The sequence below is a fragment of the Malaya genurostris genome, chromosome 2, assembly GCF_030247185.1.
Source record: "Malaya genurostris strain Urasoe2022 chromosome 2, Malgen_1.1, whole genome shotgun sequence".
NCBI classification, from domain to species: Eukaryota; Metazoa; Arthropoda; class Insecta; order Diptera; family Culicidae; genus Malaya; species Malaya genurostris.
In genome coordinates this window covers 111,813,671-111,838,732 of record NC_080571.1, presented here as the reverse complement: position 1 = coordinate 111,838,732, position 25,062 = coordinate 111,813,671, and the positions used below count along the sequence as shown (strand labels likewise).

General features: G+C 35.5%; 1 protein-coding gene across 1 annotated transcript in view; it reads left to right on the top strand.

The window, feature by feature from the left end:
* The first annotated feature begins 1,454 nt into the window (after window positions 1–1,454).
* Window positions 1,455–25,062, top strand: part of LOC131432544 (acetylcholine receptor subunit alpha-like 1) — a 328,833-nt gene continuing 305,225 nt past the window's right edge. The window contains exon 1 of the mRNA XM_058598881.1: window positions 1,455–2,288. The gene's annotated coding sequence lies outside the window, so the exon portion shown is untranslated. The remainder of the gene's footprint in view (window positions 2,289–25,062) is intronic.

The following is a 25,062-nucleotide window of genomic DNA, read 5'->3' as shown; positions in this document are numbered from 1 at the left end:
GTAACAGGGGTGCAGATTTTGTTACGACAATTTGCCTGCTGTGTGTTTGAAACAAGCCAAACTCTGCGCTCCTGTTTGTCTTTTGTCGCTATTATCACTATTTGGTGTGAAATATTTGTTTTTTCATTGCATATTGATATTGCGTAGTAAAAGCTGTCAAATTAACAATATGTATGTGGTTACGATTCAAACCTATTATTTTCATAAAAACTTCACTACCGATGTTGATCTATGTACTGAAATGATCATTGATCTTCAAAAGTACAGATCAATGGTGATTTTTATTGGGAAAGATCACAAGTGATCTTCTTTGGCAGTGATTTCGATTTGGCGATTTTTTCATCTTAATTTTCCCAACCCTGTTCAAGCTTAGTACAAACCGTCAAAAACGAAACAAAAAAGTAAAATAAAAGCAAAATGTTATTTGTAAATTTTGTTAGTTGATAGTAAACAAACTAATTTCGGTAATATAGGTTAAACATTATTAAACATTCAAAATTAAAACTTGTTAGTAAGACCACTGTCTTATGTACTAAGCTACCGACCTAGGACAATGAGTCTTGACAGTAAATTTATCCGTTCTGGTGTAAATTTACCAATTTTGATATATATTTTGGACAGTTGTCAGCGCTGACTCAGCTACAATTTTTGCCAGTCTCGCACCACAGTGCCATCCGGCAAGCTTACATCGTGCGTACCGCCCTGTCAGGGTATGGGTGGGTATTACCATGAGACCAGAGGAAAATTGATAGCAGCACTATGGCGTCTACGGTGGTTCAAATGCGAGCTGCGGTCTGCAACGAACCGCTGTGGCGCTCGTGCTGGATTTTTTCCTTATTCTAATATGCCTACCACACCACTGCACTGAGCTGTGGCAGCACATACTGCAAGAAAGCTGTCCAACGACAGGACCTCGCCAAAACACGCACACAGCACATTTCTGTTGGATGCTTTTTTCCCAGCACGGGTTTGGTACAGTGAGAGCAACCTCGAAACTAGAGTCGGAGAGGGCGAGAGCAAAAGAGACTCTGCACGTTTGGGAGTTTACACACTTTTTCCATCCTCGGAGGCTGCGAATTGTATGTTGCATAGACCATGGAACGATGGCTCGGCAGAACTCCGTTAAATGGAACTGTCATTCGAGAGATGAGAACTCTGAAGTTATTCATTTTGTCATAATTTGAAATATCTTCGAAATTCTTTTGATACAATCCAAACCCATAGAAAATATGTTTTGATTAATTACCAGTGGTAGTAATTTTCACCAGTTTACCTAAATATCTGCCCATGTGGGACACTCCCTTTACTGTGTTGGCAAGGAAAACGGGAGAGAGCGGCAGCCTCTATCCAGCATTTCTGCAGTCCATGGGTGCGCGTAATTGTTCCGCAGACCTGCGCAGTTGCGCGGCTACTGATCTTTTCTCAGCCATCTCCAGTTGCCTTTGAGCCCGCGGATTGATGAAATCGCTCGACTGTTTGTTACGATTGCGATTTGTTGTCATATTAGATAATTTTTGTTAAAATTCTTATAATTAATATAGCTCAGTAAGGTAATTGAACCAGCATTGGGGAATAACCACCGAAATGCCCAAAGCTGAACGAGAACAGCCCGAAACCTCCCTTGTCAGAACTGGTTGGTGAAATCCGAAGAAAGAAGAAAAAAGAACTGTGCGTGTGTCTACGGTGTGAGCCCCGTGCTCGATGTGTGTGACGATGTTGAGGCAGTGCTGCTGACGAATATTGTTCCACCTCACCCGAAAAACTTGAATCAGTCCATAACCGATGGCAAAAAATTGCCAAATTCATCCCAGTACCTCGAAAGGTGTGTGCAAATTGGTATTGTCTGGCAAAGGAGATTTTTGTTTGGAGGATCTGAAAGTAAGTTAGAAGGCAAACAAAAAAGCCAAAATTGGGGCGATCCCATCGAGTGAAAAAGAAAAATTGTGAATGCCCAACTACAAGTGGAAAAGAAGCACAAAATGTTCCCGGTGGATGGAAAGTTTACGGAAACCTAACACAAGAAGAATTGTAAAACCGTGGTAATCAATTCGAAAATATTCTCAAATAAGCTTAATGAAGTGAAAGTTATATACCCGGAGCAGAAGTGTTCAATGGATAAACTTCGATCTACGGGAGTGTCGAGAGTAGCCGTTAAAAAATTAATGGTGTTTGATTCCTGAATACAGCACAGTTCACTCAAGCTATTTGGATATAAAAAGGTGGAGCCTGGATCTTCGAATCAACACATGGATTGTTGAGCAGGATAAGGACCCGGAAAATAACACTCAGTACGTACATGTTGCTGGTAGCGCTGCCAGACAACGATTCCTTTACATTACCAGTCCATTAATCATCCGTTCATTATCTGTGACGTTGGGTGACTGACGTAGTTCTGACTTTCCACATGACCCCTTGCCGGACAAATCTGTTCCGAGAATTCGGACCAACAACCGTGACGGCACCAGAAGCAAGCAGAAAGGAATTACTTTTTGTGCAACTTTCTCTGGCCAAACCGCAGATTAAGGCGTGCTTCAATGTGAGAAAACTCACGGTGGGGAAAAAAGGTAAACCCTTGACGAAAGGCAGGGCCGAATTTCCACCTACTTTGCAATCTGTCGAAGTACGGCGGTGGTAGGAGATGATTTGTTCCTCCTCGGGTGCCCTTTCTGTTCGCTTGCTCATGGTACATGTTGCTTGTTGGGTGTAAGTTTGTAATTTTACTGTTTGCGGGAAATTGTTTGAATTGTTTGTTGAAATTCGCAGTCGTGATCTAAAGGAATGATATTTTCAGGAAAATATATAAATTTAAATCGTTTGTTTGGTAAATACTTTGTTTAGAAAAAAAATGCGCACAAAAGATGTGGTAGGATGTGTAACTTCCTCTGAAAAAGGTGTCGTAATCACGGGAGGTCTAGTGCGTGGATAATCGCAGTTATGACGTTGTGAATGACATGTTGTAATTCTACGTATCCTAACGTCCACCCCTTTATCTTCACTTTTGTCGTGTTAGTGAATTGAAATGCGCTTCTGTGACTATACGAGGGTTATTGTGGGAGAATTATCGCTCAGCTTAGCAGTGAAGGGGAATTAAATTGCAGAAATATAATCGTTGATTTAAGAGGATGAAAGAAACAAAGAAAATTGCTGGAATTGCTTTGTTTATCCGATTATACAAGGCTTGTCATGTGAAGGATTTTGATGTGACTCCGTTTTTTATAGCAATATTAACGCAAATCTCATCCATTAGGATTTGTATCTCTTCTGCAGTTTTTCAAAATTCCAGGATATTTGAATTACTAGTTTTGTATTCCATCATAGCCGTGGTGTCACAGTAGAGAGATTCCGGCGACGAATTTTGTGAATTGAACCAACTTGTAGTAGATCTCGAGCAAAACTGTGAGGCATATTGTCAAGATAGATTGCTTCTATTTTTTTATTATATTCTTGCTTAATTCTGGGATACCAGTTATAGAATTAATTTTGTTGTTTCGATTGTACAGGTTTTAACCTTAAGATCATTCGCCTCTTCGTGCCAAAATGTGACCCTATGTGCGCGGTTGGGAATCGAACCCACGTGGGCTGTGAGAATGACATCGATTTACCCACCATGCTGAACCTGTCCCGTGATAGCATTTATGATTTGACAATAAAAAATTTATGTAATACTTGTGGGTTTATGTTCACGCTGATTTCAGGTTTCGAATCGTGGAAGGCATCACCATAAAACTTTGAAAAAATCAATTTTTTTGTGAGCTTCAATTTTTTCTAAAACCCTCTAGAAAGAAATTGAATTTATTTAATTGTTTGGTACAATACGACTGTCGTCAAACAGTCGTACTACGTCCTCCATGAAATGTTTGTGACATTACCCGCATTTGTAGTAAATTTACAAAGTAGGAAAATTGTCTATAGTTCTTTGGGAATGTATTGATAGTTCTAAATAGAACCGATTTAGCTTCGAAATCTAGTTCCAGAATTCAGTTCTAGCAAGCAAGTTCTGAATTCTGGAACAAAACTAAATTCTGAAAAAGAATTTTGAAACGAGTTTTTGAAGCTAAATTCTAAACCTGAAATTAAAAAAAAGGTCCGCTTTCATTGCTGGCGACTGTTCCTATTGTCAACCGAAATCCAAATGAGAGCACGACCTGAGCGAGCTGAACCGATTTTCACAAACTCAGATTCAAATGAAAGGACTTATGGTCGCATAGATCACTATTGAATTTTATCTCGATCCGACTTCCGGTTCCGGAATTACAGCGTGATAAGCACAAAAGAATTAAAAAAAATGGTCACTCAAAAGAGATGGCGTGACCGATTTTCACAAAATTAGACACAAACGAAAGGTGTTATAGTCCCATAGGCGCCATTGATTTTTATCTTTATCTGACTTCCGTTTCCACAATTACAAGGCAATATGTGCCAATCTATGTGAAACTTTATTTTCTCGGAAATTTCTTAACCGATTTTTATAAACTAAGATGGAAATAAAAGGTCTTGGAATTCTTTAAAAAGTTCCCGATAAGTTGATCTAGAACCGATATCCGGTTTCGATATTGCAGTGCGATAAGTGAAAATTTTCAATTTCATAACTATTTTGTCAAAAGTGTAGGCGAAACGAGGTGATAGATTTTGATAAAACTTACTGGTGAATTCATCAAGTCGGCAGACCTAGTTAGTAAGTGGATGAATAAATCTACTTTGGTTTTTCCTACCACAACTTCATAAAATTTAGACCAAAAAAAGTTTTGGTTTTTTAAATTTAAGTTCTAAAAACTTTTTCATTCAGTTGTACTTCGATTTCTTTTCACTTTCTTATACACAGATTTTCAATACGGTTTTTGATCCCTCGATACTGATCTACAGATTTTTCTTCTGAAAATGCAGATTCAAATGTGGCAACCCTGTTTATACCAGGTTTGTTGTTACAGATGTTGATGAAAGAACCTTATTACGACATCCAGTCCCGTCTGAAGCACTAGAAGAAATGAACGATTTTTCATCAAAGTTTACCTTTTATACTCGTCCAGTAGCACAGCGGGACTGATATAGGTGCATGACTACCACAAAACCGTCGGGTGTGAAAAGGCTAGCTGAGTTTTTAGGCTGATGAGTTTTCTCATTGTTTTAAAAAGTTTTAAGAAACTTTATTTTTGACTTATTTACTGTTATCTCACACGGTTGAAAATTTAACCACAAATTCCTGATCACATTTCCGATAGATCGTAGATGAAATCATGTTGTTGGGTTAAGTATATCAAGAGACTTTCACGATTTAGTGCTACCCATTCTTGTACAGGGTAAATTTTGAAAAGGCACCCCATAGTAAAGTAAGTCGTATTCACGACAAAAATGGCTTGTGGTGAAAACAAATTTTGAACTGGTTGTTTACGACAGTTTGGGAATGCGCCTCGCGTCGCGTTTCATGCATGTTAAGGGGGGGGGGGGGTAGGGTCTAAATGATGAAAAAAAATCATCATTTTTGCGAATTTTTTTCAGAACTATCGTTCAACAAAATAAATTTAAATATTTTGTATAATAAAAAGCATCATTCGAACAACACTTTGTAATTTTTTCGTGAAAAAATATTGAGAAATAAGTCGGCGAAGAGGCATTTTTGAGGACGCTTCTTAAAAATCATGACTTGCGGTGTTCACTGTATCTCAGCGCAGACTAATCAGAAGTGAACAAATCAAAGTAGCATAGTTAGAGCAGAAGTTTCTGTTTGTTTTTTTTTTATGTTTTTAAAGTATTGTTAATTGTTTAAATACAAAAGTACGATATTTTACGAAAAAATCGGCCATTTTTTAGCTGTAAAACATCCCCATAGTAACAAACAATGAAAAGGAAAACGTTGGGGTCTGGTTTTTTATATGTAGAAAGTGTGTGCAAAATTTGAAAAAAAAAATGGTGCAGTAGTTTTTGAATGACGATGGACACGGACTTTCAAAACCTACTTTCGAGAAAAACACGTTTAAAGTTTATCTATTATATATATAAAATAATAGCGAAAAAAGTGTGTGTTGCTAATGTTCTCTGGTATGCGTGGGCTCTTCAAATGATTTTTTTTGTTCGAAAGGTGACGTTTATGCGGAGGTTTTAGGCTATAGTACATAAGGAAAAACCTTCGGGAAAGTAGAGAAAAACTATAAAATTGGTTCGTTTCGAATTGGAAATTTTCCACTCAATGCATGCTAGATTTCCAATGATTGTTTGACGCGTATCGAGTTATGCAATGCTGCTGCCCGCTGGAGAGCAAAATATGAATACTAGATTATTAATAAAACCGTTTGGCGCCAAACGAGCTGATTTGTGCAAAAATTTCACTGAGCCTACTTGATTCACGTGTTTCTTTATTTCGAATCACATGTTCAATTAAGTAAGGACGCCAAACGAACAGCATGCAGGTTTCCATTTTCCGATAAATAAATTTGGGTTCAATACCGTGAAGTCAAATTATAAAACGCCTATAAGAAAAGAAAGTGATTAACGTTTCTTTATGATTCGTTTCCTAAAATTCCAGAAATCCTACCTTCACGATAGACATAATTATTGCAGGCACAATGCGCTGAAATTTTGGTCAGAGACAACAGGATTGAGGTGTGCTGCCACTTCAAATTAGCACCGTTAACTCAAACACCAAAACTGTTCGGCTCTCTACTTTTTGGAACGATTCCATTCGAATTAGAAGGATGTTTTCTGTTTATTTTCGACTTAAATTTTTCATAAGCATTTCCCCTTTGAAGAATTTTTTGGACGGGATTTTGTGTAATTTTTTCTCGAAACGACCTCCAAATTTCGTCAAATTTCCCTTCTGTATTCACCTTAAATAGGGTTTAGCAGATTGTTTGGCATTCTTTGGGGGGTACCGAATTTACTTCTGCTCGTACATACTGCGAGTCGTTCTGCATTCTTCCGAGAGTGCAGAATGGTGTCGCTTTTGTAAGATCTCTAAATCCTCTCGGGGGTTGGAGGTTTTATTAACAGCAGACTGTTCGGGACCTCGTAGAGGTTCAGAATTTCCTTCTGCTTCCACTAAATGTGATCCTCAGCAGATTGTTCAGCATCCCTTAGGGGTGCAGAATTTACTTCTGCTTTTATGTGTTTTTGTGTCGTCAATTTTTCCCATCCTCCTAGTCCAACCCTTACCATTTCCTTTCAATCCTTCCCTCTTATATATCGGGAAAATGATGCTAAAAACAAATTGATGGCAAGGCACAAATCTCCAAATATCAAGGGGAACGTGCCATTTGAGCCAATTTGTTCTGATTCCTGATTCGCCCAATGTACTCCAACCATCCCGTTTGCCTGTTTTTAATTTACATCGATTGAACCGAGATTTGGGAACTCATCGACATGTTTTACCTATTCGAATGATTCACTCTCTTGCTCATAAACCGTCAAACTGATTTTGGTTGTATTTTGCTTGAATTATTTGGGACTTTTAAAAGCAGGAAAAAACTGCTTTAAAGTGCGAAGTGTATATGTGTACCTGTTTTGGGGGAAAATGTTGAGTTCGAATCAAAAACAATTGTCAGATGAATCATTTTTATAGAACATTCTACCATTCTACTTCACTAATCTCGAGCAATCATGAGGGTCGTTCGATTATTCTAACTTAAGAGTATTCGAAATAATTTCCATCCAAAGATAATTTTTGAGCTGTGAGAAATTCACCGGGACAGCTACAGGTACAGAAAAAACGGAACAAGTACAGAAGCTAAGTTCAGGAAAAAATAAAGAAGGTACAGGAAGAAGTGCAGAAAGTACAAAACCAAGTACAAAAATGAGGGAAACAAGTATAGGTTTTACTGGCACAATTGAGTGCAGAATGTGCAGATGGTACAGATATAAGTACAGAAGTTACAGGACCAAATACAGAAAATACTGGAGCAGGTATAGAACGTACAGGAACAAATTCTGAAACAGGCACAGAAAGTACAGGAACAAACGCACAAATTATAGAAACAAGCACACAAAGTACAAAATAAAGTGCAGACAATAGAGGAACAAGTACAGAAAAAAGTTAAAAGTTTAAAACAAGGCAACAATTTTGAATGGCAAATTAGAAGAAGAAAAAGTTTTCATTCCACGCATTCCAATGATGCCCACTGCTATGCCATTTCAATTTGAACGTCATTTTCTCATCCGTTTAACTTTTCTATTACCGTCAATAATCGTTATGAGTCTGTAGCGTGAATTTAGAGTTTTTTCGGATGGTAAATTGTACGCTGCCTGTTTGCGTTTCGGTAAACCATCGGTTTTATATATTTTGTTATGTTGTCCGCGGTATAAAAAGGTTGGGGCCACTATCATAGAGCATTATAATAATATTTTTCTTCAATAATCATTAAAATTGATAATTAGTTTTGAATTTCTACATCTAATCTAATATTATTGCGCTACGAAGTGTGCAGGGGTCCGTTAGTTGTCTATAAAATCGAAGAAAACAATTTATTACTCATGGGAGCACGTAGGCTCTAACATTCGCAAAAAGCCATATTTTTTCTTTTATATTATGTTATAATGAAACATTTCGAGAATGTTTTGTCAAGTTTTTAAGTCAACCGAAGCAGAAATCTTGGGCCTGTGTGCGCAGCTCTTATTTCTTCGTAGTATGAGATCGGCAAAGATAACGGCCCATAACTTGCTGAGTTTTGTTCCGATAGGCTTCAAAATTTCACAGAATATTCTTTAAATGTTTTACTATCAGAAAATAGAAAGAAAATAATATATAATTTTTCAAAAGTGTTAGACCCTATCCGCCCCTTAAGACAACTTTAAAGGCGTTTTTCTCGAAACACGATCTACAGCTACAATCCTTTATCGATTGTTTCCATTTTTTTTTAGCTTTTCACTTATATGCTTATAATTTATCGAAGTTATAGTATTCTTAAAATCCCCTACGTGGTATATTACTTTATGATACTTAAAAAGTTTGGTTCTTGTTCCTGTTTTGAATTTGAAGACACATTTGGTTCGCCCGTTCTGGACCTCCCTGAAAACTAGCCGCAGCAACTAGGTCATGAAGAGGCTATTTTTTGTAGTGGAAATAAATTCCATTTGAATCCACTACAAGGTACAATTCAAAAGTTCCAGGATTTTTTAACAGCGCGGCTCCTAATGTCGCCATCTATCTGAAATATTTATCCGTCAACTGTGTATCCTCCAGCGTTGTTGAAAAACATTTTCATAACATTTTTTACGTATATAAACTGAAATGTTGCGCTAAATGTGACAGTACATTTGTAGGGTCGGTCGGAAAATGAGCATCGAACAAAGAGTCATCATAAAGACTGCCACTTCGCACTTGAACGTTTGGTCTCGGGCTCATATTCAAAGCAAAATGTTTCGTCATCAGTCACAATCGAATACAAAAAGTTTGGGTCTTTTTGGCCTCTTTAATGATATCTCTTGAATTCTGAGGTCTTTTTCGTGTTGTTTCAAAGTGTGCGAAACAAACCGAGCACAAACCTTTCTGAGACCCAAATTTTCTGTCAAAATACGATAAATCCACTCGGCGGATATTGATAATTCCGATTCCGTATATTTAAGCGGTGATTGCGGCTCTTTTTTAATGAATTCACGAACAATTTCCAATTTCGTTCACGTCATCTTTTGGCCGGCCCGAACGTTTGTCGTCTTCCAAGTCCTCCCATCCGTCTTGAAAACGTTTAAACCATTCGTGGATACGGCTACGGGATAGACAGTTATTGCCATGAACTTGTTTCATTATTTGATGAGTTTCGGTAAAAGTTTTATCAAGTTTAAAATAAAACTTAATGATGGCCCTTTGTTCGATGATCATTTTCCGACCGACACTACATTTTACAAATGTACTGTCACATTTAGCGCTACATCTCAGCTTCTATACGGCCAAATTTCATGAAAATTTTATACGACAACACTGGAGGATACACAACCGACGGATAAAATTTTCAGACAGACAGACGGATAAAATTTTCATTTTGGATCGTTCTACTCCGAAGGTAATGAAATAAACCTTCAAAACATTGACCAGCAACGTAAAGTTTATTTGTTTATTCATTTGTTTATTTAGGAACAGAGAAAAGCCCACTGGATTTAGTTTCTTTCAAACTTGCACTCCAGCAGGCATAAAACCTCCCCATTTTTTGCATCGACAGATTACAATCATTGAAATGACACATTTTTCTTTTACTTAATTTAATACTATTATTCATACTAATTAGATTAAGTTAATATTTGAAAAAAAAAATTACAATTGACAGAAATGCCACACATAAAGTAAAACATATTGGAAAGGCATTATATCACCTTAGGAGATTCGAGTGTTGTTTTATATAACATCAAGATGGAAATATATTAAATGATCTACATATATTAATTTAAAACCATTAAACACGCAGCTGTAGAATATTTTGGGTTTTTGTAAAGTTTTATGTATGGATGGAAGCTTTTATAGTAAATTAATAGAAAAGTTTTTTCTTTTTTGTCATACCAGAGACTTGGGTGATTCGCATTGTTCAGATGCCTAAGCCCAACTCCTCTGGTAGAAGGTAAAAGTTAAGTTACTAGAAGATTTCTGCTTGCTTAAATGACCCTCTGTCACGTCTCACTTTTCCGTTCTATATTTTCACATCCTTGCTCTCCCTTCAGTACTATCATTCTATAATTTTCATTGTCTGTTTCTACAAAAAAATGGTCTCTGGTTAGGAGAATATCGCAAAAAAAGAAAAAAGAAATATTGACTACTAAACTTAGTCGTTAAAAAAGAAAAAGAGTTAATAGAAAAGTAATTATTGTTATTTAGATCCGACTACTGATTCCGGAATTACATGGTGATATGTTATACATATGAGAGAAATGTACCCTCTATGTACTCAGAGATGGCTACATCGATTTGTATAAACTTACATTCAAATAAAGATTGCATTCGATCTTCGGTTCTTGCTGGTTGATTAGTATACAAAATTCAATTCCAGGATTGTTTCGTCATACCATGGGACCATGTGAAAAGAAGCGAATTCCATAAAATTCTTTATTACAATTCTCTAACTTGTAAAACTTGTTAGTAGTCGAGTCTAATATAACGTGATGAATAAGTCGATTCCCAACTCCGCACATAGGGTCAGAAACCTCTATAATCGAAGAAAAAGTTAATGGCCAAACAAGGCGATTCAATTACACCGGAAGGGGTATCGATCCGGTGCTCGATCTTCGGTTCTGGAAGTACTAGGAATGGTTACCAAAAACTTTAAAATGGCACGCATTCCAACAAAATTAGATTCAAATAATATAATTCCATGGGTGACTGTCAAATTTGATCCGGATCCGACTTTTGAATCCGGTATTATAGGGTGATGAAAAAAACTTAAAATTAAAAATCTCAAACCGTCATATAAAGTGAGGAAGCAAAGAGCGTTTCAATTCTTTGAAACTGTTCCACTTTGTAGATGTCGTTATTTGATGGTGCACCGACTTCGACCAGGCCAGCTACCTTTTTCCGTTTTCAGAAAAATCGGAAATAGTGGTAAAATATTCCAAAACAGAGCTCATCTCGGTTTCTCACTTGTAGATGTCTAAATCGAATTTTTAAACATTATATTAGGGTGAAAATATGTCGATCGCAATAAAATTTATGCGAATCATATTGCCGACTTTGGCATTATAAAATGAGTGTTAAAAATCTGAAACCGCCACTTAAAGTGACGATGCTATGAACACAAAAACCTTCTCGATGCTGCACTTGAAACTAAATAAATTTAAGGAGTTTGTTAGTTGATGACCAGTTACCGATGTATCGGAAATTTTGATCAAAAACATCGAAACAAAACTTACTTCGAAGATGGTTAAACGGACTTTCATTAATTTAGATTCAAATGAAAGGTTTGTTCCTATAGTTCCACAGGTTGCTGCTAAATTGTATTTGAAACAGACATTCAGTTCTAATATTATAGGATATTAAAAGTTACAAATGTCAAACTTTCGTATGTAATGATAATGAGTAAAACGTAAATTCTCTAAAACTGCTACATACACAGGATTTGTTGATGTTAATAGAAACTTCTCAGAGCTATACCTGCTCCGGGATCCAGTTCCGGAAATGCCGGAAGTTGAATTGAAATTTTATCAACTTCTCAATCCTACTAGGATACCATCTAGGACCACTATTACTAATGCTGTATTTCAGCGACGAGAATTTTGCTCCGACAGGATCACAGCTTTTATTTGCAAAGCTAACTGTGAATTATTACTAAGTGGTGGTTGATCAATCGAAGCAAATGTTAGAACTTTACATTCACGTAATAAAAAATGCTATTCGATTTGACTACGGTATTGGTGGTACTTCGAAGGGAAGGACAAAACGTGTTAAAGATCTTGGTATTTCTAATGATGTGCAACTGATATTTAAGGAACATGTTAGCTACGTGGCTGAAAAAGCTTTCCGATGCTTGGGTTTTGTAATCAAGACAATCAAGACTTTTACGAATATTGTGTACGCTGCCTGAAAACGGAAATGAATAAGACAGAACTGTTAAATAATTTCATAGTTTTAGTCGATTTTCTAATACAAGTAAAATTTGACAACTATTATTCTAATAGTTGCATGACAAATATAACGTTTAGTTCTCGGTTTAAGTTTGCGTTCGATAAATATATATATACATGGTTATTTGATACGTTGTATGATCCATAGTGAGAATAGATAAATGTTTTAAGTTTCCTAAAAAACGGAGAAAGTTTCGAGTCGGAGCTTTCGACCGGTATAGTCGTAGTCGCATTGTTCGGGAATTGACTATCACGACTTGCAAAATGAAACTGTTTTTAACCTTATTTTAAAGTGGTTTGAAGTTTTTTGCATAGTCACTCAAAGGGGTTATATACCGTACGGAGTGGGAAACTCATATAATCAGATTAAGCTAAAAGATGCAAACATAATTTTTATCGTGATATGTGGAAAATTATGGTTTGTACGGCCCAGGCCCATTAAAAACTTTTTTAGTAATTTACGGTGATGGTACTACAATTAAAAAAAACAATGAATTAATTATTTCCTAACCTTTAGTAAAGGGTTCTGACTTGTGAACGATGGATTTTGCAAAAACAAATCTGAGATTGTTGAAAATAATTCAGTTTTCATTCCAGTGCATAGAAACAATAGAATGAAAAGGATCATTTTCTCAATACATTTTACCCAGCAACTCCGGAACTGGAAGCTCGATTCAGATAAAATTAGATAGAAGTCTATGGGACCTGCAAAACCTTCCATTTGAATTTTGGTTTGCGAATATCAAGTCAATCTCCGAGACAATCGAATGTATATCTTTGTTATATACATATATACAAACACACATACAGATATTTTACGATGTCAACGAACTAAGTCGACTGATACTCGGTGCTGCTCAATGATTGCATAGCCTTTCTATATGAGAAAGGTAAGAATCATACGAAAAAAGACCTTACATCAATGAAGAATATATTAGTTTAAAGAGGTTTTCGCGTTGTTATTCAAAAAACGCGGTATTTTAATGCTTAAAACGGTTCAGATTGATTGAATTCAAACTAACTTTCAAAAGTAAAGACAAAGTATTTGTCGTAATGTTAAATGTGGGAAACATACGCAACAAGAAGCGCTACGCGTACGAATTTGAATAGTTTCTAGCACAATTTTTAATAGTTTTGAAGTAAAAAACAATTGGATCCGCATAAAATTAAGGTTGTACCTATAGTACTGCTAGACTTTTTAAATTAGTGCTAATCGGTCTAACCAGTTCTAAGTTGGAAGCCGAACTCAAAAGTCGGAGTAGTGGAAAAATATTCCAATACGAGATTTACTTCGATTTTTCAAAAACTTGGACTCAAATGAAAAATTTAATGGTAAGGTGTAATTTTTATGCGGATCGAACTTCCGGTTTTTGAATTACTAGGTGATAAGTGCTGATAAATTTCAAAACGTAATTTAAAATGGCGATTCACATAAATAATCTTTCAAAATGATAATAAAGGTCTTGAAAGTTGATTGCCATGTAAACTTACTTGGGTTACTCGTATCTGTATTCCAAATTTGCTGTATTTCGAAAATTAAATTCAAAATGATAAATATTTGACGCATCGAATTTTGATTTGCCGCAAATCAAGTCGTCCGAAAGAACAGTGACAAAATGTAGCGAATGTCTCTACCAGAAAGAAAGAACATCAAAATCAAAGTTTTCGTCAAAAATTTCCGTTTCTGAAAAACAAAACAAAAAAACCCCTTTCAATCCATCTAGCGGTGTAATGATGCCTTTCTCATATTACTTATATTTTCGAAAATATGACTAAGAGGTTCTGTCAAGAATATTTTTTCAATCTTGAATAAGATAAGAAACTTTCTTTGGGTATGAACTAACATAACCTTTTCAATTTATAAACAGTTATGTCAAGTTAATAAGAAACGTGATTAAACACACTTTCCCTTTATAGTCCTGGAACCGGAAGTCGGACCCGGATGACATTAAATAGAAACCTATGAGACTATAGAAACTTTTATTTGAGCCTAAGTTTGTGGAAACCGATCAAATCACCTCTGATACAATTGAGTGATTCTCGTTTTTTGAGTTTTTGACCACTATTTCCGGTACTTCTGAAACTGGGAATTGGGAACCAGTGTAGCCGAAGTCGGTTCGTTTAGTAAGTAACTAATATAGCCTACAAATTATCTCCGTTAAAAAGATAAAAAGATAGATGGAAATGTGGCAACCCTGCACGCTATACGAAATCGAACAAAGCACGCTGCGAACGGGATCAAAGCTGGTGGTGTTTTCTTATTCCATACCGCACGTACCGACGCGTACCAGTTTTGCATCGTCATTTTGAATGACGATTCTAATGTTTTGATATTCATCGCCCAGTTGCTGAGAAATCGAATTGAGTTTCGATTTTGGAGCTTTTCTTCTTTATTATCGGTGCTTTCGGAAGCGGAAACCGGGTACTAGTAGTCTCAAAGTAGTTTTATATATTCACTAACTAACAAGATCTGCCAATTAGATTAATTTAGCAGTAAGTTTTATAAAAAGAGATCACTCGTTTCGCCATCGCTTGTGAAAAAATACTCATGAAATTGAAAATTTTCACTAATCGCACTGTAATACCGGAAGTCGGATCTGGATTTTCTCATAGATTTGTCAGATAAAGATTAAATTCAATAGCAGCTTATGGGACAACAGAACCCTTCATTCGAATTTGAGTTTGTGGAAATCGGTTCAGTCATCTCTGCAAAAAATGGGTGACATTTTTTGTCACCTAAACACATACACATAAAAACACAGACATTTGCTCAGCTCGTCGAGCTGAATCGAATAGTATGACATTTGGCCTCGGTTCGAGATGATACTTTTTTATCAATTCACATGTATTTTTCATGAATAATCGTTTTACCTTTTTTTATATATATAAAAAATAGGTATAGAATTCGCTCAAACTTTCGAAAATTTTTCCGAGGCCCGGAGGGCCGAATGACATATACCAATCGATTCAGCTCAACGAACTGAGCAAATGTCTGTGTGTGTGTGTGTGTGTGTGTGTGTGTGTGTGTGTGTGTGTGTGTGTGTGTGTGTGTGTGTGTGTGTGTGTGTGTGTGTGTGTGTGTGTGTGTGTGTGTGTATGTGTGTGTGTCTGTATGTGTGTTGTCAACTAAGAGGTCGAGATCTCAGAGATGGCTGGACCGATTTTGATCAAACTAGTCGCAAATGAAAGGTCTCCCCGTCACCCAAAACGCTATTGAATGGTTTTGAGATAGGATGTTTACTTTTTGAATTATTCGAAGTTTTATGTGAAAATTTTCATTTTTTTGACAGTATCTGTCACATTTGACCTTGAAAACAGAATATGTTTCCAGACTTAGATTCCGCACGGTAATAGCTATCCAACAAGCCATAGATTTTTAAAATCCGTCCATTTTTAACGGAGATATCGAAATTTTTGTGTAAACGACTTTTCCCCCTATTCCAGCAGTAGGAGTTTTGAGCGCTGTCTGGCAAAGAAATGCTTGGGAGCAACGGAAAACTCGAGTTTTTATACTGTTACATACAATTGTTTCTAAGTACCAAACAGACTGTGTACAGCATCCTTTTTCATGACAATTTGCCTCGGACAGATTTTAGCACGGCTCGTTTTTGGCAACATAATCGTTCGAATATGGCATTTATAAACCAGATAATATCAGCATTTGCGAGTTAAAAGCAATTCCATAATTATATTGATTTAAACTACTTACATCAATAAAATCTGGAAGAACATAACTTCCATATACCATACGACTCAGTTCGTCGAGATCAGCAAATGCGTGTGTGACAAATAATTTCACTCAATTTTCTCGAAGAGGGCTAACCCGTTTTCTACAAACTCAGATTCATATGAAAAGTAGTATACTCCCAAAAAATGTTCCTGAATTACGTTTGGATCCGACTTCTGATTGCAGAACCACAGGATGATATATGAAACGAAATTAAAATAATGCAATTCATTTTTCTCGTAGATGGCTGAACCGATCTAAGATTCAAAGGAAATCTAAGAATCATCTATGATTCAAATGAGAGGTCTTAAAATCCTATAAAATTTAGCGGTATTCAGTTTTCGATTCAGGAATGTACCCCCAAGTTTTAATTCGCACTACAATTTCTTAAAGATGTCTACACACTCCTCAGGTGAATTTAACTGATTTCGCCTACACCGATTTTAGAATCGGTTCCAGTATCGAATCGTTTCTCAAAACTTAATCATTTTTTTCAAAAAGGCCAAATCGAACTTACAAAAATTCAAATTAAAGGACTTAAGGTCCCATACAAAATTGGTGAATTTTATCCGATTCTGGAATTACACGATGATGAGTTTTTAAAATTCATACCGATATAGAAGATATAAATTGTTTGGTGTATTAATTTATGGCCATACGAATCATTTTGGGTTATGCTAGTTCATGAATAAAGGCTCTGGAAGTACCATAAATAATGACGAAAAACTCTAAAGTGGAACTTACTTCGACATCTCAGGGAATGTTCAATCGATTGTCACACGTTAAGATTTAAATTCGATACGATTTGCAGTTTCGACATTACAGGGTAATGAGTGATTAAAATCTCAATTTGCCGATAGTTAAAATAATGTCATGAGAACTAAAACACCTAAGAATATGCATGCAAAAAACACATGCGGATTGATAAAAAAAGGTATCATCTCACTGCTAGGTGGATTAATCACGTTTTTCTATCAAAAATTGTGACTGAAAAACCTGATCATCGATAACTTTATTAAAATTACAAGGATGAAATATTTATTAAAATAATCAGAACAATTTCGAAAACTATTCATATTTGAGTGATATGAAAATTTCGTTTCTTCAGTGGTTGTAGTTGAAAACAGTTACAATCTTTTTAGTTATAAAAACGTGTTTAATCCACCTAGCAGTGAGATGATATCAATCCGCATGTGTTTTTTGCATAAATATTCTTCGGTGTTTCAGTTTTCATGACATTATTTTAATGACCGTCGTTTTAAGCGACAATTTGAGATTTTAATCACTCATTACTCTGTAATGTCGAAACTGCAAATCGGATCGAATTTGAATCTAAAAGTGTGATAATCGATTAAACATGCCATGATATGTAAGTTCAACTTTAGAGTTAACGGTAATTCCGGTATTCAGGAATCAGCATAACCCAAACCGATTCGTATGGCCATATGACGAATAAATTACAGTTTTGAGTACAACTTTGAAGCTTAATTGGATAAAATTAATTAATTTTTGTATGTATGTATAAAACTAATTAATTTTGTATATAAGTTTAATTCAATTTGAATTTTTGTTTCTGAAATTTGATTAGGCTTTTTTGAGGAAACGATTGAGCTTTGAGAAACGATTTTATACTGGAACCGGAATTCAAAATCGGTATGGCCGAAGTCAGATAAATTCACCTGAGTAGCAGTTTCAAAATATATGAAAATCAGTGAAGACATCTTTGAGAAATCATAGCACGAATTAAATTTTTAGGTGCCTTCTGAATCGAAAACTGAATACCACTCAAGCTGAAAAAGTTAATTTTTTTATCGATTATCGAAATCTGCTAACACGATAAACCTGATTAATTTATGTGGAATAGACATTTTTATACCAATCACCCTGTATCTCCGAAACTGGAAGTTGGATCTGACTGAAGAGCAAGATGTTTTATAAAATCTTAAAATTTTTCATTTGAATTTTAGATCGGTTCAGCCATCTACGAGAAGACACAATTTTGATTTCGTTTCACATTTTCCTGTAGTTCCGGAACCAGAGGTCGGAAACAAACATAATTCAGGAACTTTGTTTGGGAGCATACGACTTTCCGTATGAATCTGAATTTGTAGAAAAAAATTTTCCGAGAAAAATGAGTGAAATTATTTGTCACACAAGAATTTGCTGATCTCGACGAACTGATTCGAGTGGTATATGGATGTTATGTTCTTCCAGAATTTATTACTGTAAGTAGTTTAAAACAGTATAATTTAAAAAATCTGCCATCATCTGGTTTATATATGTCATATTCGAACGATTATGTTGCCAAAAACGAGCCGTGCTAAAATCGGTCCGAGACTAAATGTCATGAAAAAGGATGCTGTACACAGTACTTTTTGGTACTTAGAAACAATTGTATGTAACAGTATAAAAAATCGTGTTTTCCGTTGCTCCCAAGCATTTCTTTGTCATACAGTGCTCAAAACTCCTACTGCTGGAATAGGGGGAAAAGTCGTTTACACAAAAATTTCGATATCTCCGTAAAAATTGAAGGATTTTGACAATCTATGGCTTGTTGGATAGGTATTACCATGCGGAATCTAAGTCTGAAAATATTAAATTTTGACATTATATAAAATTTTGACATAAAACTTCGTATAACTCAAAAAGTAAACATCCGATCTCAAAACCATTCAATAGCGTTTTGGGTGACGGGGAGACCTTTCATTTGCGACTAGTTTGATCAAAATCGGTCCAGCCATCTCTGAGATCTCGACCTCTTAGTTGACAACACACATACAGACACACACATACACACACACACACACACACACACACACACACACACACACACACACACACACACACACACACACACACACACACACACACACACACGGACATTTGCTCAGTTCGTCGAGCTGAATCGATTGGTATATGTCATTCGGCCCTCCGGGCCTCGGAAAAATTTTCTAAAGTTTGAGCGAATTCTATACCTATTTTTTATATATATAAAAAATGGTAAAATTTTCGGGTTCGAAGATAATGCACAATTTCCAATATAAAGATTACCACGCCACTGTTCAACAATTAACAATGTTGCTAAAAAGGAACCGTGCCTAAAACAAAACGAGCCAAAATACTATACCGAAGAGTACTGTATTCAACCCTCCAATTACTCCGAAAGGATTGTGTTGAAAATTGTGTCTAATTTGGTTTCCAACAGTCATTTCATTTCGCTTCGTTGAAATCTCCAAATATTGGGATATGGTAAACAAATCGATATATCCGTAAATAGTTGACAGATTCTTACAATCTACCACTCCTTTGATTGGTATCTAAATTTGAAAGCATTTTCAGTTTTCAAGGTCAATTGTGATAGATATTGTCAAAAAACTGCAGATTTTGAAATAAAAGTTTGTATGACTAGAAAAGTAATCATCAGCTACAAAAACAAAAACAATCGAGTATATACTTCTTGGAATTTGCAACCAGTTTGGTCATAATCGATCCAGCCTTCTCTGAGACTCACGCCTTTTTATTTTGCACACACGTACAGACACACATGCATTTCAAAGTTCGTTTCCTAATATTTGAGCGAACTCTAAACCTGTTTTCATAAAAGGTAAAATAGTAAAACTAAATTTTTGGGCTTCTGATAAACAAAGCTCCATATCTTGACACCAAACCATTTTAACCCCTTAACGCTCAATGAAAATATTTTTCTCTTTTATAAAAATCGTTATCGATATTATTAAATCGATGTTTTTTTATTAAATATTAAAAAACTTATTTCCAAGGCGACAAATGTGCTCCTGAACGATAAAAAAAAAGGAACTGTCAATCTTTATTGCCTTAAAAAACTTTGTGCAAAACGATGTATAAAAAACAGAACACATAATAAATGTGTTATGTGCAACGTCCACTTGTGCTAAACAAGTACAGGAAATCGTTTCGTAGAATACCATAACTAACTATTTATTTTGATAATTAAAGCATTTAAAGCAATAAATTAAATTATGATAACATAAACTGAACTCTTCATTTGTTTATTTCTGAGGATCATTGGGAAAAATATTTTATATGATATTATAGGAAACTTATGCACCCTGCTATGTTTTTCTGGTGATATACTCTTACTTTACACCCCCAATAGCTAAAATATTGTGTTGTACTGACATATTTCATCCTGAACATCTTGTGGTCGTGAAAGGGTTACAGAGTTCATGTTCTCGTCATGTTCCCTTGTAAAAATATGGTCTACAACTTCTCCGAAGAAATGAATTCTCTTTCACGCGATATAGGCAAATTATAACTAATATAATATCAATACCTCCGTTAAAAATGGACGGAGTTCAACAATCTATGGCTTGTTGGATAGTGATTACTGTGTAGAATCTAAATCTCAAAACATATTTTGTTCACATGGTCAATGAGGAAAGATATTGTCAAAAAACTGCTACTTTAAAAAAAATTGGATAACTCGGAAAGTAATCATCACGTCCAAAAACATATACAATAGCGTAAATATTTCTTGGAAGAACTTTCATTTGCAACCAGTTTGATCAAAATCGGCTCACCCATCTCTGCTAAACACGCCTCTAAATTTTGCACACACAAACAGACACACAGATATTTGTTCAGTTCGTAGTGCTGAATCGATTAGTGTATGGCACTCGGAAAGTAAATCTCACGGATAAGAATCTAATACCGGCATCATGATTTTTCAATCATGAAATCATGAACCATGCCTTCTCATGAAATTTCATAAGCAAAATTATTGATATCATGAAAATTTTCATAAAAGATGTGTTGTTGTGCATGCTACCAATCATTTTGCTCATGAAATCATGACTTATTATTCATGATAGTTGCCGTATATTCGAGCCCCGACCTGGTAGGATTCTTAGTGTCAGTAGGATCTATAGTACTAGCCATGCAATGATTCTGTACACTAAGAATCGGCTGCGAAGTCTGTTGAAACAGAAAGGCCAAATTCCACAAAAGGAATGTAAGGCCACGACTTTGCTATAGTTATTTTTCATATTTATAAATGAATATTTTTCATATTTATAAAAGCAGGTTTCATCCTTGAAGGAGCAAAATTAAATCTCTTTTGTAACTGCTCGTATATTTCATTTCATTGAAATAGTATCGAAAGAATCGACTGGATTACTGTGGCGTTTTTGTATGCAAAAATTTCGACTGAATAACGACATAATTCTTTGCCAGAAGCGGAAATGCTTAAATTGGCAATCGGATTTAATAATGACCGCAAGTCATAATTTGCTACTATTTATAGTTATTTTCTTCATTTCTTCCTGATTTTCATCTATCTTTAACTGTTCCCAAATTGCAAATCACTGTCAATGTTTTTTTAACTTGTTGTATGTAAACACCACCCAGTGATATTTGAAAAATTTAGCGCTTTATCATCGTGACGTTACTCACTGTGGCACTTCCAAGTGATTGTGCACCTTTTTTTGTTTCCTCCTCCTGTCCGGAGAAATTCTTCTAGTCATGATTGATTTTTGAAATTACACGATTTTTTGTCATTGTGGATGATTTTGCCAGCACATTCCTATTATAAACTTCTAAAACCGTCTATCATCCATGTAGTAAGCAATGTCGTAAATCAGACAAATGCATCTATACAAATGGACTTCAAACTATTTATTTGGAAAGTTTCAATAACTCTGAAAGTGCTTGGCACAAATGAAGAATAACATTTAATAAGTTTAAGTAGATGCTTTCCATTAACTAGCAGGACTCGTTCGTGCAAAGATTATTGCAGACGATTGACAGAATCGCTAGAAACAATTCAAACAGATCTGATCCTTTCTACACAAATACAATGCGTCGTAAGATTCCGAACCGAATGAAAGTACAATGAAAGCAGATAAGCTGTTCTTCGGGTCACCCAAATTTAATCTCCTACGGTGGGTTTGTTGTGGAGTCAGCAGAGAGCACTGTCGGAGGGGTGTTTACTGTGGCTGTATGTGTACGGAACAATGAGAACTGTTTTCCGTGGCTCGCCTTCTGGTCGCAGTGGAAACTTTTTCCCATGATGTCGGTTTACTCTTATTGATTTTCCCTTGCTTCCCTGCGCGTCTGGCTGTCCCCAAGGTGGGTAGGGTCAGGTCAGCACGACGAACGGCAAGATGAACACACACGCACGAGAGAATAAAAATGTGTGATTACTTCGAGCATTTTATTACTTTCTGCATAGCGCCTGGTGCTGTTGCCATTTCGGGGCGTTTATGAGACGATAAGAACGGAGTAAAACCGGATATCGCCTTTGAAAGTGGGTAAACTTAAGCGTCGTATTTGGGTACGTAAGTGCATACTACATTTTTGCTGCCTGGTCAGACAATGTGACCGATACTTGGTGGAATTAATTTGAATTTTTGGGGTTTGCTATCTGTGTCAAAACCATGAACATCCCGGCGACCCAAAAATGCTGTTTTTCTGTAGGGTATATAATAAATAGAAACACCATAAAATGGAGCAAAGGAAAACTGTCAATAATTTTATTGATATTCTTCACTGTTCACTAGACAGAATCATCTGCGATCGCAATGCAACCAAAATATTAGTAATTACTCTGAATTCGATTTGTTAGAATTTGCTACAACAAATCGAATTTTTAAACATTCATTTCTGTTTAAAATAATAACTGGTGATCAGAGCAATTGGTAATCAAGTTGATTTGTCCATGTTTGGGTCTTAGCTGAGACACATCGCATTCAAATCAATAATCAACTGGGTTTCAACAATTAATCTAGATGTTATACGATTATCGTTTCAATTCAAAAGGAATCAATCGTCAAATTGCTTTATCCTTGAATTGGTGATGACAAAAACAATAAACACAATAAAATCGCATTTCAAATTCAAAAACAAATAAGCTTCACTAATCGCTGATTCATTCAAAGATATTTTCGTTTTCGTTTTGCTGTCTTGATTCAGAGACATTTCAAGACAAACGTTTTAAAATATTTCATCCGACGTTTGCATAAGAATTTTGGATTGAAAAGCCGGCAGATAAAAGTGAATGACAAAAGACATATAAAAGTAAATAATAATTAATATGGTTCTATGAAAAGAGGAAGTGGAAGAAAACGTAATTTATTTATTTATATAGGCAAAATGATGATTCATTTGCATTATCCTTTTTTAATTACAATGTTTGTTATTTGGAACATTTTGAATTTGGATTATTGGTTAAGACCAATAAATTAGGACAACATAAAACATTAATTCGACATATTGAGTATTCTAGAAAGTCTAAGCACGATTTTGATGCGTCTTTGCTGTTTTTAGATGACGTTTCAGCATCTGACTTGCCCGGGTTTGCGATTCAACGCATAAGGCGCTGGTCTTACAAGCCAGTTGTTATATGTTCGAGCCCCAACCTGGAAGGATTCATAGTGTAAGTAGGATCATAGAAATAGCCATGCAATGATTCTGTACGCTAAGAATCGGCTGCGGAGTCTGTTGTTACGTAACAGAAATTACACAAAAGGAATGTAATGCCAAGACTTCGCTTTGCTTAGATGTTTACGTTACGGAATGCTGCCTACTCCCCGTGACCTTATAACATCATTATTAAAATCCACACTCTTTGAAAAAATCTTGTGATTTTACATCTTACAAGATGCACATAAATGGAGTTCACGCAAATTTACGTCCAAGAATATGTACATAAAATTAATTGAAAAAAAAAAACTGATAAGCGAGATAACTAATAGAATTCAGTTTCGTCCAACATTAAGTAATTACAAATGAAATTTTCCATCATTTGGCAAAATAGATTTAGGAAATTGCATCGTATATAGGATTAGGTCACCTGTGAAGCTCAATGTTTTTTTTTAATCGAATTCGTACCCAAGGAGATAAATCTTTCAAACTGTCCTTAACCCATTATGTCCTAGCGTATGATATATCATACGCAGAAATATCTATTTATCAACAATTGTTTACTGTGGAACTTCACTACCCAACAGCTTCAGGATAACTAAAACAGATAAACTACACTACGCAACTTATTTGTGTGACAAATCTGCTGTTTGTTTTTCAAAATTTAAGTGTATTTTGATCCTTGACCTTTGACCTACTAACGACTAGAAATGGCAGTGCAAAAGTAAGTTATATATTGCTTTGTATGTTTTGGTCAATTTATGCGCTAATACTTATATCTAGTGAGAAAACATTAGCAGAGGCTCTAAAAAGGTTATATCTATGAAAAAATCCCAAATAATGTGTAAAATAATGTAAAATTTGGTGCTAACATTTGTGTGTATGATATATCATACGGTGGAATAATTTCATTTAGCAAAGATTTCTAACAGTGGTTTTGCGTTTCCCATTATCTTTAAAACATAATATGATAGAACTGATGATATCAGTTCATTTGATTCAAATTTTAAAACCCCCGGGTTTTAATGGGTTAAGCCAGGTCAATTGAAATCATTTTGACCCCGACATAGGCATAGTATTTGCGGAAACATGTCAACGTAGCGTATTCCATTACAACTTTGGAAACGACCTGCAAGAATATCTAAGATCGTTGCCAATAAAATTTTCAGTACCAGCTAATGAGCAACGTAAGATCGAAAGTCCGTTCCTTTGCGTACAGTTAAATAAACGACTAAATGTAAAAATCAAATAAGAGTTACGTTACTAGGTTTGAAAAACCAGCTTAAGTAATTTTTTATGCAGAACCGCATTAAAACATTTGGAGCAAAAGCCGGTCACAAGTTTTACAAATTTTACCGGACAAGAAACTGTGAATAAGCAAATCGGGTAAAGATTTAGCCATTCCATCT